Source organism: Pelobates fuscus, chromosome 2 (genome assembly GCF_036172605.1).
Source record: "Pelobates fuscus isolate aPelFus1 chromosome 2, aPelFus1.pri, whole genome shotgun sequence".
NCBI classification, from domain to species: domain Eukaryota; kingdom Metazoa; phylum Chordata; class Amphibia; order Anura; family Pelobatidae; genus Pelobates; species Pelobates fuscus.
Window position 1 is genome coordinate 321,746,496 of NC_086318.1, and position 19,103 is coordinate 321,765,598.

At 43.2% G+C, this 19,103-nt stretch overlaps 1 protein-coding gene across 1 annotated transcript in view; it reads left to right on the plus strand.

Moving 5' to 3' along the window:
* The first annotated feature begins 17,521 nt into the window (after window positions 1-17,521).
* Window positions 17,522-19,103, plus strand: part of POPDC3 (popeye domain containing 3) — a 71,739-nt gene continuing 70,157 nt past the window's right edge. Inside the window, exon 1 of the mRNA XM_063443546.1 lies at window positions 17,522-17,739. The gene's annotated coding sequence lies outside the window, so the exon portion shown is untranslated. The remainder of the gene's footprint in view (window positions 17,740-19,103) is intronic.

A 19,103-nucleotide genomic window follows, 5' to 3' on the forward strand; every position in this document is an offset into this window, starting at 1 on the left:
GTTAAATACAAAACATGTTGCATGCATGGTTAACTCACAAAAAACAACAAAATGTCAGTAGATGTCTGAGCTATTAACCATTACGCTGCTATTTGTTTTAATTTATGTTTGTTTATTGTTAACTATTTGCCTAAATATTCATTCAGGAAATAGTGCTGACATTATACTGCTATTCATTCTTAAAGGAACTGTATAGGTAAAAGATGCATATCCTTGTTTTATCCCCAACAGTAAACTTAGTATCACTGAATGTTTTTTGACCCCTAAATAGTGTAAAAATGAGCTTTAGAAGTACCTGTTACATGACATATGCATAGTCGCCTTTTCAGCATAATGCGGTTTTAAACAAACCCCAAAACCCAAGGATACTCGGACACCTTATGTTTGGGAAAATTATCACAGCTTTATTAATAATTACAATATATATACAATATTAAGGGTCAGTGTCAACATATTTAACATAACATTTCAGCCCCAACTCTTTTAACAATTCAACCCTGACAATGACCCCCATAAACAACAATATTAACATATATTAACATAAATAACATCTAACCACTTAAATCATGGCCACCGAGTGCATGATATTCCATGTTCCAACATGTAAGGGTATACCAAGATACACCCTACACACACCAGGTTCGGAGCTACTGACGAGCTTGTACCAACCAAAATCTAACCAGCAAACTAAACTATGTTACATCTGGACAAACAACCTATACCCCAACTTGTTTATCCATCCCCCACCGCAGCTCAGAGCTTGACACCTCAAACTACTTGAGCACCCCACCAAAAACAGAGCCAGCTGCAGTCCTTCCTGAAACCCCAACACCAAAAATCAACACCCACATCAGATAGGTGCACTCCATACTGCCTATAATACCCTTCCAGCTGCTCCTCCAACTCCCTATGCCGGACCACAAACCGTCTAACATAACCTTATTCACCTTCCCCCTACTCTTAGCCATCTTAACCGTGGCACCATCTCGGACCAAATGGCAACAACGTCAGGGATCAACTGCCTCAGCCTCTCCAAATCCCTCTTCATCCCGCTAATTAAGTCTCTCTAAGAGACTAACCCAAAATCGTTTCCGCCTTCATGAATTAAAATAACATTCGGCATATGATCTTCACCAAGCAATCTGAACAGCTGAGAACAGACCCCTTGCCAACCAGCCCCCCTTAATTCAAACCACTTAAGTTGCACCAATGAGCGCGGAAAGCCGAACTGTGCGCCGCCGTGACCACGAACTGCAGCCCTCCGGTACACCCAATACACATAAGAGTGTCCCAGCAACCAAGTGGTCCAACCTAGGGGAGAAAACACGTTAACAGGGAACAAAAACAACAATCCCCCCCCCCCCCGTCTAACCAAAATTTAAACTAAATGGTTGGGCCTCACATAAGACCTGAATCTTACTGATTCCCAACTCCCGATCATCTTAACCAGCTCATCACCCAAACCTAGCTGCGAAGCCTCCGTCACAGCCTCGATCCGGAATGAGTGCGTACTGAACTGAGCGGCACTAAGCCCCAGGCGCCCCAGCGCCAACCCAGAGACCCGAAGGAACTGAAACTTCGACAGGGAAGAACCATCCGCATGTAACAACAAGGAACCGCTGCCCATGGCCCGAACCGCCTTAAAGCCCAACCAACAAGCCACCATGCATGCTGCCAACCCAGGCACTGCGAATAGCGTAACCGCCGAGCCTTTACCAAAAACGTCAGTCTTGGAGTGACGTAGATGAATCACCACCCGATTGTCCCAGAGTTCCACTTCCCACTATAGTAAAAACAATATCTAGACGCGTTTCACCTAAAAAAAGCCTTTTTTAAGCGAAACGCGTCTAGATATTGTTTTTATTATATTTTAATAAAGGAATTCTTTTGGCAGAAAATTCTTTAATTGCCACATTCCTTTTTATAATATTTATTTTATTTTAAACATCTTTACTTGGCTACAATGATATTCACCGCTTATTAAAGAAGCACAAAGAATCCGTAGGTGGGGATTGTTCCACCCATACGCTTACACCGAGCAGTATAGCCTGCTCTACATATTGTGAGTACATTTCATATGTTTTATATCTCTTTATTCATAAAGACACAGTAAGCACTATATTTTATTCTTTCTATTTTGGGCTTGGTCACACATATATTGGACTACTGATTCATCTTAAACACCTGCCAACCAGCACCACTTCACATTTCCTTGAGTGGGGATTATTCCACTTCACGCGTTCAATACCAGAGCTGGATTTTAGCTCTGGATATTGTGAGTAGTACTTATTATCATTTTTTTTTATCATTTTATATTGTCTACATACTGTACCATTGGAGTCCTGTTTCTGTGTTTTCTTTCCTCATATGCTTCACTGAATTTCAAGTGCATACCCGTGAAGACCGATTCCATTTTTATTGTATCTCAAGAGTTCTTCCTATAAGCGTGGACTGTACCATACTGGATTTATGATAAGTAATTTGGACTACTATTATTTTTATTCTTTTTAAGGCGCACCCTTTTCTGTTTTTTGTTATTTTGTATTATACTTACCAGAAAATACTTTGTTAAATCCTCCCAATCATTGAGTTTAAGCAGGAAGGCCAACGCTGTCATATTGCGCCCCACCGCCGACGGGGACGCCCCCTCAGCAAACAAGCGGCAGAGGAACCACAACAAAGTGTCGAAATGCTCTGTCCTTGAAAGATGTACCCCCAGTACACCCCACAGCATCGTCCCAGTCATTCCATACCTTGACGTATGCCATCCAGGTGGACGGCGCCAGCGACCCCTTTATGAGTCCTCCAAGCAAGAGGTCCCGAGTCGCCACACATCTTCCGGACATCGCATACCTTCCTCCTCTGCGCCCAGAGCCGCCTCCCGGAATCTGTACCACTGAAATCAAGAAAGCGAATCAGCCACCACATTCAGCAACCCCGGGATGTGCCGCGCGCGAAACACAATATTAAACTGCATGCAAACCAACACAAAGTGGCGAAGCAGTCGAATGAAGGAATAGAGGAAGCCGACAATCCATTAACTGCCTCCACCACTGCTGTATTGTCGGTGAAGAAGATAACTTTTTTCTTGCTCAACAGCGACCCCACAACGCTAACACCACCACCAAGGGGAAGAACTCCAAAAAAGCCTAATTGCGAATGAGGGAACTGGCCCTCCACTCCTTCGGCCACAGCTCCGTGCACCAACACCCTGCAAAAAACGCCCCGAACCCAATACTCCCCGAGGCACAGTTCCACGTCAGGCGAAGACACTGCCAGTTCCCGAAAGTACACCGACCGTTACATTCCCAAAGAAAAAACACCCAGACATCCAAATCAGCCTTCATGGAGGCCAACACCCGTACGAAATGATGGGGGAAGCAACCCCGCTAGTAGCTTTGGACAGGAACATGTTAAAAACTAGGCATGTGCATGGGAAAAATGTTCGTTTCGGTTCGGCATTCCGAAATTTGGGACTTCAGCAATTCGGGACTTCAGCAATTCGGGACTTCGGCAATTCGACACTTCGGAACTTTGGCACTTCGGAACTTTGGCACTTCCACACTTCGGTAATTTCAGAACTTCGGCATTTCTGAACTTCGGCAACTTCGGCACTTCGGGACTTTGGAACGTCTCTTGCAGCCGCTTGGTAGATAACTCCCTAATTCCCACGGTATGGGCGGTGGGTGGGGGCGGTGGGCGGTGGATGGGGGCCCTAAAATACTAATTAGGGGGGGGACCTAATGTCCTCCCCTCTGGCCCCCACCCTAATTAGTAAAAAAATAACCCCCCCTCCCACAAGTGACTAGGGGACCCCAAACCTCTAGTCACCCCCCTCCCCCAAACAATTAACCCCTACCTACCCCCTCACCCTAAAAATAATGAGGGGGGACCATTTAACTAAGTACCTGAAAAAAAAACCAACTTACCATTTGATGTTTTCTTTCTTCTAAAATCTTCTTTTTTCAGCCCCAAAAAAGGCCAAATAAAAAGCCATAGTAACCAACACACTTTTTGGGGCGGGGGGTGACTAGGGGTTTGGGGACCCCCCAATTAGTATTTTAGGGGCCCCCACCCACCGCTCAGGGGTGGGGGCCAGGGGGGAGGACATTAGATCCCCCCCATTACTTTACTTTAGGGCCTCCACCCACCTTTCAGGGGTGGGGGACGGGGGACGGGGGACGGGGGGGGGGGCAATAGGTCCCCCCATCAGGTCAGGAGGGGGAGGAGGGACTTTTTTTTTTTTTTTACAGTGAGCAGCCACAGGCTTTAACCCCTTAAGGACCAAACTTCTGGAATAAAAGGGAATCATGACATGTCACGTGTCCTTAAGGGGTTAATAGACATGCCCCTACTTGCGATATAGCGAGTAGGGGCATAATTTAGTATTAGTAAATTTGGCTGAAAGACCAATTTAGGTCTTTCATCCTTTTAGTAGATAGCTCTCTAATACCGTGGGAATTAGGGAGTTATCTACTTATTCATTCCTGTCATTACATTGACTGGCCAAGTAACTCACATTTTATATGAATGTATGTTACTTGATTGTTGTAAGTGTTGCAAATGCTTACAGCTGAATCCTGGCTATGTTTGTATACTTTTTATTTAAAATTGTATACAGTGTAACATTCTTTTTCTTCCACTGGGTAAGTATATTAGTACTTGGGCAATACTGTGCTTCGGAACTTCGGCAATTCGGCACTTCGGCAACTTCGGAACTTCGGCACTTCAGCACTTCAGAACTTCGGCACTTCGACACTTCGGAAATTCGGTAATTTCGGAACTTCGCGACCTCGGTAATTCGCCACTTCGGCAATTCGGACATTCGGAAGTACCCAAATGTCCGAATTCCCTGAAATTCGTCCGAATTCATATTCGTCCTGAAACGAATTGCACATATCTATTAAAAACCCGCCACACAGGGATAACCGGCACGCAAAATTTAGACGGCCCACCAGTGACTGAAGCGCCCGCAAGGTAACCTTCTTGGCCCCCGCACCTCTGCCACTGCCTACCAATCTTCCATTCTTCAATACAGCAGCACCTGAAAGACAGAAAAGGAGACACCACACAGACCTGCCACAAAACAGGTAGGTGAGGATTAATTAAGATGGCCCTTGATCTAAAATGGCCACTATATGTACTCCCATAATCTAAAACCCCACCCCCACTTTCTATAGACAAACTCCCCATATTAGCACCTCATATGCCTGTCTTCTAGCACTGTCAAGGCCCATTCCACCAAGCTGAGCTGCTCCATGGGCTACAATCTTTACTTTGATCAGATTGTCTGCTTCTCCTGTGACTGCATGTCATATTCCCCTTTGCTTTTTCCCAGCTTCCTGTATTTCAGCTGGACTGTCCACTAGTGGCCATGCTCCAGTGATTCTCTATGAGATTCAGTAATGACACACCTTTCAGTCCAACCGGACTTTTATATATATATGAACAGCAGCAAAAAAAATGGCTGCGCCATAAAAGTACAGGAATGACAATAAAGTGCCATTTTCAATAATATACAGCAGGTGTGTGTAAATAAAATAGTACAAAGCAATCTTAAAAATAGTCCAAAATAGTCTATAAATAATTATGAGTGCCCCTTTAAAATAAATTTTGCATTGGAATAGGAATACTTGGGTAGGAAGTAGGTCTTTGTGTCAGCGAACATGATGGGTAGAAGATTTCTTAGTGTAATCCATATATATAGCAAAACAAGAAAACGAGAAAACCAATAGTGCAATATGTCAACTAATATGAGTAATAGGTAATAAAACAACGGTAGCTTACTCCCAGTTGGTGGAGCTATGACCAGCTCCAGTTTTGATAGCGTTTAGTGGTATAATCCCCACTTACAGAATGTGTTGGTAGAAGATGGTGTCATGGGATCCAAAAGGACAAAAATATAGAAAGCAGATAATAGTGCTCTCTATTACAATAAAATTGGTAAAATATTAAAAATAGTAAATACTCACAAAGTTAGAGCAGGCAAACTGCTCTATGGATAAGGTGCTGGTGGTATGATCCCCACCTGGGATTTCTTTGGAGTAGACAGGAGACGAGATAGCCAGGAGCTAAGCATATTTAAAAAAAAATAAATAATGGGCTCTTAATCCAGCCGTGACCTTAGTAGGCGTGCCAGACCTTCATAATGCAATTTGCATCACTCAACACATGCCCTCAATGCCTGCCCAAGAAGTACTCAACCTAAGTTGCACTATAAATACAGTACTCAGACACTACAATTTACATAACACACACACACATTTCCTCATTACATTAGGTAATATAAAAAGACAGACAACCTCATAAAAACCTATACAGCTTTGCGTTCTATCTATCTATCTGTCACGGCTTCCGCCTCCTCTGCTGGCGTGGCTGCACAAAAACTAAGCAGCCACGCCGACAGAGATATTTCTGACTTACCTTGGTCCCAGCAGGCAGCTGCCCGGTCTCCCTCCGTTCTGGTCCCCAGGGGGTGTGATGTTCTTAAGAACGCTGGCTGCTGCGTTTCGGATTTTTATAGGAAACTTACCTTCGCCCACATCAAAGATGGCGCGAACGTGCGTGCAACGTCACGTCATATACGCGCACGCACGTTTTGGGGTCAGAGGTCAGAGACAGCCAATTACAGCCTAAGGAGGGTTATTTAAACCCAAATTACCTTTTTTGTCATTGCCCTAGCTGGTTATCCGAGAGACTGACTTTGAATTTGGCTTTGTTTTGACTTGCCTGATTTCTGTTATCCTTGACTTCTGGCTTTTCTCATCGTTGTCTCATTCTGTGTCCCTACCCTCGGCAAGTATTTTGACTATTCTCAGGTATGTTAAGTCCAGCCATTCTAAGGTCCAGTTAGACGTTATACTTAGTCCTAGGTGTGATACTATTCTGCATGCTGGATCAACTATAATCCGGACATTACGACATGGCTGTAGATCCTGCAGATTTGTGTCAGCACATAGTTTCTTGCGAAAGAAAATGGTCACCTTATGGATCAATTTGCCGAGGCTTTCAATACGCTCTTAATACGTATGGCTCATTTGCAGCCTGAAGTTCCTCTGACAAGTACACCCCTGCCTACCGTACCTACACCTATAGTGTATAAGGCACCTACTATGTCCCTATCTCCAACCCTGCATTTTGAAGGTAATACTCAAGAATGTTGGGGATACCTTAATCAAATTGAGTACCATTTTGAAGCCTCACCTGGGTCCTTCCCCATGGATAGAGCTAAAATTGGATACTTAATGAACCAACTGATAGGTAAAGCCTTAGCTTGGGCCAATCCATTAAGGGAGAGTAAGAGACTATTGCCTATAATTACCAGGAATTCCTTGCGGAATTCAAATTAATGTTTGAACCATTGGGAAGGGAGAACAACGCTGCCACTGCCCTAAAGCGTATCAAACAAGGGAACCATTCTGTCTCAGATCATGCCATATAATTCCACACTCTGGCTTCTGAGGTAGACTGGACTAATAATGGATGAATCACTGCATTTGCAGAGGGATTATCTGAAGCTATCCTTGGTGAAATTGCAGCCAGATAACTACCAGGGAGGTTAAATGAATACATCACTTATATGATGCATATCGATAACCGACTTAGAAACAGGGAGATAACTAGAAATAGAATCAGAAGTATGAATATGTCACTGGCACCTTGCTTCTCCAATACTGTTGTCCCTGGCTCTTCTGTGCAGTCTGAACCTGAACCTATGCAGCTAGGGGTTATGAGACTGAGACAGTTCAGGAGAAAATAAGGCCTCTGCTTATACTGTGGCAAGAAAGGACAGATAAGAAATGCTTGTCCCATATGCACGGAAAACGTGGGCACCTAAGAACCATCCTTAGGTGTGATGTATATGTCTCCTGGTACCACCCAAAGTATATTTCTCCTTAGTGTTGCTGCTCAATACAATAAGATAGGTTTTACGTGTAACATCTTGATTGAATTTATTGACATGCAATTTGCCAGTAAACATCTCCTACCCATCAAGAATAGATCTTTACCCCTGGACGTCGAGGCCATTGATAGGAGACCACTCTCTCAGCCTCTTATTACCCATGAAACACTGCCTATAACTATCACGATAGGAGCGTTACATAATGAACTAATCACATTTCAGATAATTGCTTCCCTATCTTGTCCCATTATACTTGGATTTCCATGGCTTGCTAAGCATAATCCCCGTATTGATTGGGCCAAACGGGAAATACTGGAATGGGGTAAAGAATGTAGAGAGAAATGTATGTTATTTATTACTAAGAGAGTAGGTATTGTTAATCGACCTAATCATAACGCCTCAGTCTACAGAAATTCCTTTGCATTATAGGGACGTTAAAGAAGTGTTTAATAAAATTCACACTGATACACTACCCCCTCACAGATCCTATGATTGCTTCATAGATTTGTTACCCATCACTATACCAAGTGCCGGCTCTAGACTTTATGAGGCCTTAGGCGAAACTCAAACATGAGGCCCCACTAACAAAAAAGTGTCACATATACACATTGATGCACAGCTTACCTGTGTATGTGCCTGAGAGTGTGTCTAACAGAGTATCCTTGTGTGTGAATGTATGTCTCTGTGAGCATGTTTGCGTTTTTGTCTGAGACCCTATGTGTATGGGGTAGCTGCTTGAAGTGTGTTGTGTGTATGGGGGGGTGATGGTGAGAAGGAGAGGCGGGTGATGGTGAAAGGGGGTGATGGTGACAGGGAGGTGATGGTGTGGGGTGTGATGTGAGAGGGGTGATGGTAATGTGAGCATGAGGGGGCTAATGTGAGAAGGGGGGTAATGTGAGAGGGAGGGGGGGGTGATGTGAGAGGGAGGGTTGGTGATGTAAGAGGGAGGGGGGGGTTGATGGTGAAGGGGGGTTGATGCTGAGGGTGGTGGGGGGTGATGCTGAGGGTGGTGGGGGATGGTGAGGCTGAGGGTGGTGGGGGATGGTGAGGCTGAGGGTGGTTGGGGGTGATGCTGAGGGTGGTGGGGGGTGGCGAGGCTGAGGGTGGTGGGGGGTTGTGGGGGCTGATGCTGAGGGTGGTGGGGGGTGGTGAGGCTGAGGGTGGTGGGGGTGGTGTGGGGGGTAGTGGGTAGTGAGGCTGAGGGTGGTGGGGTGAGGCTGAGGGTGGTGTGGGGGGTAGTGAGGCTGAGGGTGGTGTGGGGTGAGGCTGAGGGTGGTGTGGGGGGTAGTGAGGCCGAGGGTGGTTGGGGTGGTGATGCTGAGGGTGGTGTGGGGTGTAGTGAGGCTGAGGGTGGTTGGGGGTGGTGATGCTGAGGGTGATGTGGGGGGTAGTGAGGCTGAGGGTGGTGTGGGGTGTAGTGAGGCTGAGGGTGGTGTGGGGGTAGTGAGGCTGAGGGTGGTGGGGGGTAGTGAGGCTGAGGGTGGTTGGGGGTGGTGATGCTGAGGGTGGTGTGGGGGTAGTGAGGCTGAGGGCGGTGGGGGTGAGGCTGAGGGTTGTGGGGGTGGTGAGGCTGAGGGTTGTGGGGGGTGGTGGGGCTGAGGGTGGTGTGGGGGGTAGTGAGGCTGAGGGTGGTGGGGGTAGTGAGGCTGAGGGTGGTTGGGGGGTGGTGATGCTGAGGGTGGTGTGGGGGTAGTGAGGCTGAGGGTGGTGGGGGGTGAAGCTGAGGGGGGTGAGAGAGAGCCTACCTTCATTTCCCTGGTGGTCCAGTGGGCTCCCTGGTGGTCCGGTGGCCACTGCTCCCGGTCTGCAGCTCCGCAGAGCTGCAGACCATGTAATCTCGCGAGACCATCAGAGCGTTGCCATGGTAACCCGGCAACGCTCTGATTGGCCGGTTTTCGCGAGACACATGGTCTGCAGCTCTGCTCACTGCGGAGCTGCAGACCGGTGTCTGTGGTGGCTGGCCGGGCTGCCAGCGGCATACCTGGCAAGCTGCCGGGCCCCCTCCTGGTGTCAGGTCCTCGGTCACTGACTGAGGACCTGACACAGTCTGTCCTCAGGCTGTTTAGGCGGCCGCGAGGCCCCAGCCAGTGCGAGGCCTTAGGCGGCCGCCTAAACCACCTAATTAGAGAGCCGCCTCTGACTATACCCCCTAAAGGGGGAGTATATACCTTATCACCACAGGAGAGTCGAATTATGCAGGAATACATTAAAAAGTCTCTACAAAAAGGACACATACGTAAATCTTCTTCGCCTACAAGTGCAGGGTTATTTTTTGTGTCATGGAGATGCTAAAGGGCTGTCTTCTAGACAAGCTAGAAAGTCATTGTTCTTGTCATGGTTTAACTTTATCATCATGTACAGGCCTGTTCCTAAGTACGTTAAGACGGACGCCCTATCTAGGCAATTTGACCTGGAGGCGGAAGAAGAACAAGAAACCTCTCCCATCATACCACCTGAATATATCATTGCCTCTATGGTTCTTTCATTGTCTTCTCCTCTTCTTTGTGCTATAATGGTAGCTCAGACTCTGGCACCTAGTGATAAACCTCAAGATAGATTGTTTATTCCGTTACTGGAAAGAAAGGAGGTACTAAGAGTGTTTCACAATAAGGTGACAGCTGGTTATCTATGTATTAATAAAACTGTGTCCGTTGTCTTTAGGTCATTTTGGTGATCATCTCTTAGAAAGGACACCAGAGAGTATGTGGAGGCATGTACTATTTGTGCGGTTTCTAATGTTACCCATAAACTACCTTGTAGGCTATTACAACCGCTTCCTATACCCAATATATCATGGTCTCATTTGTCTATGGACTTTATTGTGGAGCTACTGATTTCTAAAAGATACAACCATCCTAATGGTTGTTGACCGCTTTCCTAAAATTGCAAACTTTGTTCCGCTTAAAAAGATACCTTCTTCCCAAGAGCTGGCTCATATATTTATATTTATATTGTCAGATTACATGGTATTCCACTGAATAATGTGACAGACATGGGTTCCCAATTTGTGTCACGATTTTGGAGAGCATTTAACAAACAGTGGGGTATAGAATTATCATTTTCGTCATCATACCATCCTCAAACCAATGGTGTGGCTGAGAGAGCCAACCAATCATTGGAACAATATTTGAGATGTTTTATTAATGGCACTCAGGAAAACTGGTCTGATATGCTACAATGGGCTGCATTCGCCAGATATAATGCAACCCATGACTCATCTGGACATAGTCCATTTTTGTTAACAACGGACGTCATCCTACTGTTCTCCCTGCGGTATTCTCTGACAGTGCTATTCCCGCTCTGGATGACCATCTCACATATATACGTGAGACTTGGACTAAGGTCCACATGGCTTTAGAAACAGATGCTGCTCATTTCAAAATGCAAGCTGATAAGAAGGGTAGTGCCAACTCTGGTTACCAGGTGGGTGACAGGGTATTGCTCTCCACACGGAATATTAAACTCAAGGTTCCTAGCATGAAGTTTGCACTCAGGTTTATTGGCCCCTTTAGAATAATGTGTAGGATTAATCATGTGTCTTTTTCTCTGGCTCTCTCTGCGTATTCCTAATACGTTTCATGTATCCCTCCTTAAGCCTCTTATCTGTAACAGGTATACCACCCCTTTTGTCCCTCCTCCTCCTTTGGTTGTTTCTGGACAGGTGGAGTACAAAGTCTCCTCTGTTATCAACTCCAGGTTTTCTTGGGAGTCTTTGCAGTATTTGGTTGATTAGAAGGGTTATAGGCCTGCCGATAGTTCTTAGGTTTCTGCTTCAGGCATACATGTGGGCCGCAAAATCCATTCCTTCCATGCCAGGTTTACCCTTAAGTCTGGTCCTGCCCACATGGCGGGTAGTCTTCAAGTGGGAGGTACTGTCACTGCTCCCGGCTCCTTTGCCAGCTTGACTGCACAAAATCTATGCAGCCACGCCGACAGAGATATTTCTGACTTACCTTGGTCCCAGCTGCCCAATCTCTCCCTTCATTCCGGTTCCCAACGGGTGCGACATTCGGATTCGGATTTTTATAGGAAACTTACCTTCGCCCACATCAAAGATGGCGCCAACGTGCATGCCAACGTGTCTCATTCTGTGTCCCTGACCTCGGCAAGTATTTTGACTATTCTCAGGTACGTGAAGTCCGGTCATTCTAAGGTCTGGTTAGACGTTATCCTTAGTCCTTGGTGTGATGCTATTCTGCGTGCTGGATCAACTATAATCTATCTATCTATCTATCTTTATTTATCTAATTATCTATATATCTATCTATGGAGGTTGACTAACAGGGGCTCGAGGGGAAGAGGTTAAAAGTGGGTAGGGTGGTTGACTGACAGGGACTGGAGCTGGATTCCAGGTAAGTAAAAATCTTTATTTGCAGGATTCGAAGAGGGGGCAACCCAATTAATAGTGCTTAATAGGGGTTTGTCCTCCCCAAAAATGAGTTGGTGCTTAGTTGTAATGGTGTACTCACTGCTATAAAGAATGGGCAATAATGTGTGTTAATAAAAGAAAAAAGTAGGTGTGAATGACACTGTCTACTTACTTGTTCTCATATTGCTATTTGGGGGTGAGTACAATTAATAAAGGAGTCCACAGGTTCTTTTAAATGACCACAAACCTAATGTGCTGTAAGTAAGGGGATAGCATACAGAGGAGGTTTGTGAAGGGGGAGTGTGGTGTTAGAAAGTGGATGCACCTTTAGCTGATAAAATTAGAAATAATAAAAAAATCAATGGTTATAAAATAGCAGACATAGAACAGAAATTAAGTCTATATGCTGACGATATCTTAATTACCATAACTAATCCTGATACCTCATTGAATTATCTAATGACAGAAATTGAAAGTGACAGCAAAATATCTAATTATAAATTAAATATAAATAAATCTATGATTTTGGATATTAATCTGGATAAACAAATCAAAAATAAGATAAAAGATAGATATATTTTTTTTATGGGTAGATAATAGCATGGATTATCTGGGAGTTAAACTGACTAGAGACGTAAATAGAATTATGGAGATAAACTTTCTAGATCTATTACAAAACCTTAATAAATGGCTAAAAATTCGAAGAAACTTAGAAATATCTTTTTGGGGTAGAATAAATGTAGTAAATTCATACGTTATTCCAAAATGGAACTATATGTTTCAGATGCTGCTATTATATATTTCAAATCACTGGCTGGAACTAATCCAGAAAAGCTTTACCCAATATATTTGGAAAGGCAAAAAGCCAAGATGGAGCCAGTCAATATTATCTCAAAAACTAAGTAGAGGAGGATTAGTTTACCCCTTAATATAAAACAACTATAGAGCAGCTGTAATCCTACACATATATAGGATGCAAATAGAAGAAAATAAAAACGAAGGATGGTATAAAACAGAACTCATTGCAGGAGGGGCTTCGTGTTTGGACTGCTTAATTTGGAACACCAACAAACCCCCTTTAAAAGAGTACCCCAATACAATCTTAACACATTTAATGAATAGCTGGTCCAAAATAAAAAACATTCTAAAAATAGAAAATAAAATCCCAAGCTATTTAAAATTGGAATTTGTTGAACAACAAGTTGTGGATATAAACCTTAAAAATTGGAAACAAGCAGGAATTTTGCGTCTGTCTCAATTATTTACAGAAGACATAATCAAAACCTTTGTTCAATTAACACAAGAATATAACTTACCATCAAAAGAGTTGTTTAATTTTCTAAGACTCAAAAGTTTTTTGATGTCACATTTAATAGTATCAAAAGCAAGTTTGAACACAGCGATAAATATTCTTTTTAATACAAATAAAATAAATAAACCACTCTCAAAAGCTTTGACATTAAGCAAAATGTGCAATAAAGAAAAAATACCATCAGCTATAGTCACCTGGAAAGAAGAATTAAACATAGACATTAATATTAGACATTGGGGTTCTTCATTGATAGAAGTTTCAAAGAACATTCATTCGTTAAATTTACTAGAAACCCATTTAAAGGTTTTAAATAGATGGTATTTAGTTCCAGATAAATTAAATAAAATGTATCCCATAATAAATCATTTATGTTGGAGATGCGGTACAGTCACAGGCACTTTCAAGCACATTTGGTGGGAGTGTAGCAAACTGAACAACTTGTGGAGTAACATACAAAGGTTTGTGTCTGTAGCTTTGAACCTTAAGCTGAAGCTCTCTCCAGAGGTCGTCCTACTCCATCTAAACTGGCCAGTAATGGCACATGATTTGAAAATTATTCTTATTCACCTTTTTTTAGCAGCCAAAATTGTGATTGCTAGAGGATGGAAAAACGACAGGGACGTTCCTTGGGAGCATGTTAGAGCTCAGCTTAAGTTTCAAATAAAAATGGAATTATTGCTAAGCAAACAAAAACTAAGTAGAAAAACAACTGTTTGGATGAAATGTTGGGAGCTGATCAACAAAGAGAGTCCCTAATAACATTGGGTCTATCAAAATTTAATTTTTACATTAATTAAAAGTGAATCCGTGTTTGATTGTCTATACCTTGGATAATATAAACTATAAGACATACACTCTTACCCGATATGTTTCCTCCCCTCTCTTTTGCTGCATTGTCTTGTCTATGTAGACTTGTAAGTTAGAGTATCGTTTGTCTTTGGTCAAATTTGTATGTAATTATTGTAATGTAATGTACTGTATGTATTGTCTTTTTTGTACGAAAAAAAAAAGAGAAAAGAAAGGGTAATACCTTTACAATAAAGATTATTATTTAAAAAAAAAAAAGTGGATGCAGTAAATGCAGTAAAGTAAAAGAAAATTGAGAGCCTGGCTTCCATGCTCCTGTGGTCAGGGCCGGCGTGCCCATAAGGTGCCATGGGAGGGGGGGTCCAAAATTCGAATCTCCTGCCTCTGGCTGTGTGTGTATGTCTGTGTGATTGTGTGTGTCTGGCTGTCAGTGTGTGTATGTCTGGCTATCAGTGTGTGTCTGTGAGTGAATGTGTGTGTGTGTGTGGGGGGGGGTCAGTGAGTGTGTATATGTCGGTCAGTGAGTGCGTGCGTCTGTCAGTCTGTGTCCAAGTAATAGTGTGTGTGTATGTCATTGTCAGTGTATATGAGAGTGTGTGTCTGTCAATGAGTGTATGCGCCTGTCAGTGAGTGTGCGTCTGTCAGTGAGTGAGCATCTGTCAAAGTGCGGCCTTGACAGGAAGGGGTGGGGAAAATTTAAATTGGGGGGCGGGTGCCCGAGCACCGTCCTGCCGAGGGTAGCCCAAATCCTGAATACACCACTGCCCTAAGCCCCCTACTACAGCCCGTATCCCCCACTACATTTCCTAAGCTCCCAATTATAGCCCCTAACCCACAACTACAATCCCTGACCCCCTCCTTCCCACTACGCCCCTAACTCCATAATTACAGCACCTATTACCCCACTACAACCCACTACCCGTTTCCCTCCCGAGATTAGGTTCTGGATCTGCCCCTGCTCTGTATGTCTCTGTACTCTGTATGACTTTATGTCGGTGTATGGCTGTGTATGTAAGCCTGTGTCAGTAAGTCTCTATATGACTGTGTCCGTATGTCTCTGTATGCCTTGTTCTGTATGTCTCTGTATGATTTTGGCCATATGTCGATGTATGCCTTGTTCTGCATGTCCCTGTATGCCTTGTTCTGTATGTCTCTGTTTGTCTTTATCTTTATGTCTCTGGATGACTGCGTCTATGTCTCTGTATGACTGTATGTCTGTGTTTATATATCTATGTATGACTGTGTCTTTATTTCTCTATATGATAGTGTCTGCATGTCTCTGTGGGGAAAGTTATTTAATAAGGATATTGACCAAGGGACAGGTCAGGGTGTCTCCTACCAACTAAAACCATAAGTTGGGGAAGGCCACTGACTGTATCTCCTAGACAAAAAAGAGGTCACCTAGTTGTACTAGATAAACAGGGGATACCCCTAATTACTAATAACCGCCATACCCCACAGCCCGTAAACTAGCATATGTCCCTAATACCTCAGCACCGCACAAAGCTAGTGTCTACCTGAACCAAAGACCATATATATATATATATATGTAACTCCAACACAAAAAAAATAAAAAGGTGCTACCTAACAAGTACAAAAGTGCATATTAAAATAATTTGAGCCCGACACGCGTTTCAGCGTATTATAATGCCGTTGTCAGGGGCAGAGTGTGTGAAAAGATCTGTGGGAAAGAAAGAGACAAACAAAGGGAATGGGGGGGAGAAAGAGATACACAAGTGGGTTGTAAGAGACACACAAGGGTGTGTAAGACACACTAAAGGGGGTATAATATTCAAAAGGGGAATTGCGAGACACTGCTGAAGATGCATTTTTATTTGGGGGGGGGGGGGATGGCAACATGCATCTTCGCATGTGTAGCCAAAAATCCTTGCACCGGCCCTACCTTTGGTAATACCCTAATATATGTGCATACAGTTAGGGGTATGTCTTGTTCACTCCATGTGGCACTATTAGTGCTAACACCCTCTGCCCAGTTCCTTGATGGATTTACCTTACCAATAAAGTCCATGCCTCATTATGCCTCTTTATATACGTACACATTGGTGGGGTACTTGCAGTATACTTCCTGTCCATAAAACAAGTTTTAAGTTATAAAATCCATTGTAGTCAAACTTCTACCCATTGAAATAACCATCTTTAAAACTAATATCTCTGTGTTTTGGATGGAGGTATTGGGAGATCAAACGAAAAGAAAATTGTTCAGACCTTTACATTTCTATTAATTTGTAAGTTAGCCCCAGTTAAGAGCTATTGTGATAAACTTTGAATACATTTAGACTAATTATATTAAGGTTAGGCTGCTCTACGTTTTTTAAATAAAGCTAAAGAACAGGAAAATGTAGAAGCTTTACAAATTGCTCTGAATCATTTCTCAATTTAAATAAAATATATACATTCAGTACTTTGTGATTAATCTTGTTTTCCAAAACTATTCCAAACAATGCATCATTTACATCTGCATTTGCAATAAAACCATGGAAAATCTTGCATAAGATAGACATGGGCTATTGCTATTCAATAAATCAAATGTCCTACTACTGACATATATTGTAATATCCAATAATGTAATCTCACTTGAAAAAAATCCCCACCACTTTCTGTATGTAGAACATTACCTTTTGTACAGAGCTACAGTATATGAAGGCACTTTATGAGTAATAAAAATAGTAATAATAATAATAAATATATTACACTAAATACTTAATAAAACCACACACACGTTAGGCTCCTTTATTCTATTTTGTCAACATTTCACAAACCTGATTTTTTCTTCTTTTGCATTATTTCATGATATTTTGAGTATGAAATATTATGCTTTACTCTACACACTGAGAAATCTACTCGCAACTCCCAACTCATTTGCCATTTACTTACAGAGCATGTGCACAGCCTCTACTATGGGATACAAAGAAGCAGTATCTTAATAGTCCTGTAAGTATCCACTCTGTAGTCCATTTCCCTTCAAGAAATCCTCATTCCCAGTTCTTGTTTCCATCCCATGCTCTCTCCACCCTCCTGCTCCTCCTCACACCTTCACCACAACATCCCCTCCCTCCTGCTGTCCCTGTCTGTCTCTCCTCCCTCCCCCTGTCTCTCTCCCTCCCTCTATCTCTCTCCCTCTCTCTCTCCAGCAGGCAGTAAGAGCTGCAGGCGCTGCTAGGAAGGGGAGTGTGCTCGGTGCTGGACAGCAGCCTCCCCTCTCCATGCCTATTTTAGTCCCATCTCCCCGGCCACTGATCAGCTTCTCCTCTACTCCCGGCTCTCACTGACAAAACTTTTCCCGGGACCCCCTGGGGGAGCCAGCCCTGCTCTGCCTGCACCACCCAGGTAAGGGAACCAGCAATAACTAGGGACTGGGCACCAATATTAAGATAGGACTGGGCACCAATACTAAGGAGGGACTGGACACCCATACAGGCTGGGAGCATAGAGTGTAATCCTGGGACTGGGTCTGAGACCACTGACAGAGGGCGGGAGGCTGACACACAAACTTGGGCTGGTGATGATTCCACATTCCGAGTGATGAGATACAAAGTGTCAAGCTGCAAGTTCTGTGTGTTTGTGATTCAGCACTGAGAGGGTATAGCACTTACCCAGTACAGTGTGTCCCGTACTCTACATGGCATGGATAACTGACAGTATACTTCATTTGATGCTTTTGTCAAATGGAAACTGCAGGGATGAGATGGTGAATGCATGTTTCTTTTATTGTATAGGGAATGACAGGTTTTTCTGGAGGGATCCCCATGGGGTTTGCTCCTGGAACACTATCACAGGAAATCCCTGAATCCCTTGATATATATAAACGGAGGCAAGCTGGCTGATTTCAAAGGCTGCTCCTATTACAGCAATTGTTAGATGTTTGTGGTGTGACATTTTATATAAAATAAGTGCATGTCTTATTATAATGTTATATACTGCATTGTTAAAGCAGCATTATTTAAATTCATTTATCACATATATAATAGCTGTTCCATAGTTCACACCTTTCTCTTTCATTCTTCTCAACATCACGTGTGGAAGGTGCTTGCACACTTGGTACCATGACACAAATGAAAAATACAATCAAATACTCCCATCAAATACATCATACGTCATACTGAGTAGAGCTGAACGGACATATTTCCTGTATGTGGATGGTTTATTTAAAGGGTCTGTTGCATTATTAGGTAACAGGACATAAATAGCATAAGGTTGCAGCCAGGGCCTGTTTGAATGGACCTGCATCATTTGCAATGACCGGCCACCTCCAGAGGGTGATAGGAGTTGAAGAAAAAAAATAGCTGGAGTCAGAGAGTGAGTATGCACAGCATGCTGGGAGTTGTAGTTTCATGAGGAGTAAAATAGGAATGCATTGTCCTTTCTTTCTACAAACATATACAATAAAAGCCAGATTTGTAATTTGTAATATGTATATGTATGTGTGTATATATGTGTGTGTGTGTGTGTGTGTGTGTATTTATATATATATATATATTTATAACATAATTATTTAAAAAAATATATATACAAAATGTCCAATGCTTGCACTCCAGTAATAAATAATGTATAGCCCTGTGCTTGTCAGCGAAATAATAGTCTTGTGTAAAGATAGCACTCCAAGGACTTCAAAGTAGGTATGAAAAAAATAACTTTGCTTTTATTCAGCAACTGCCACAGTGGATCAACGTTTCAGTTCTGTACCTGACGAA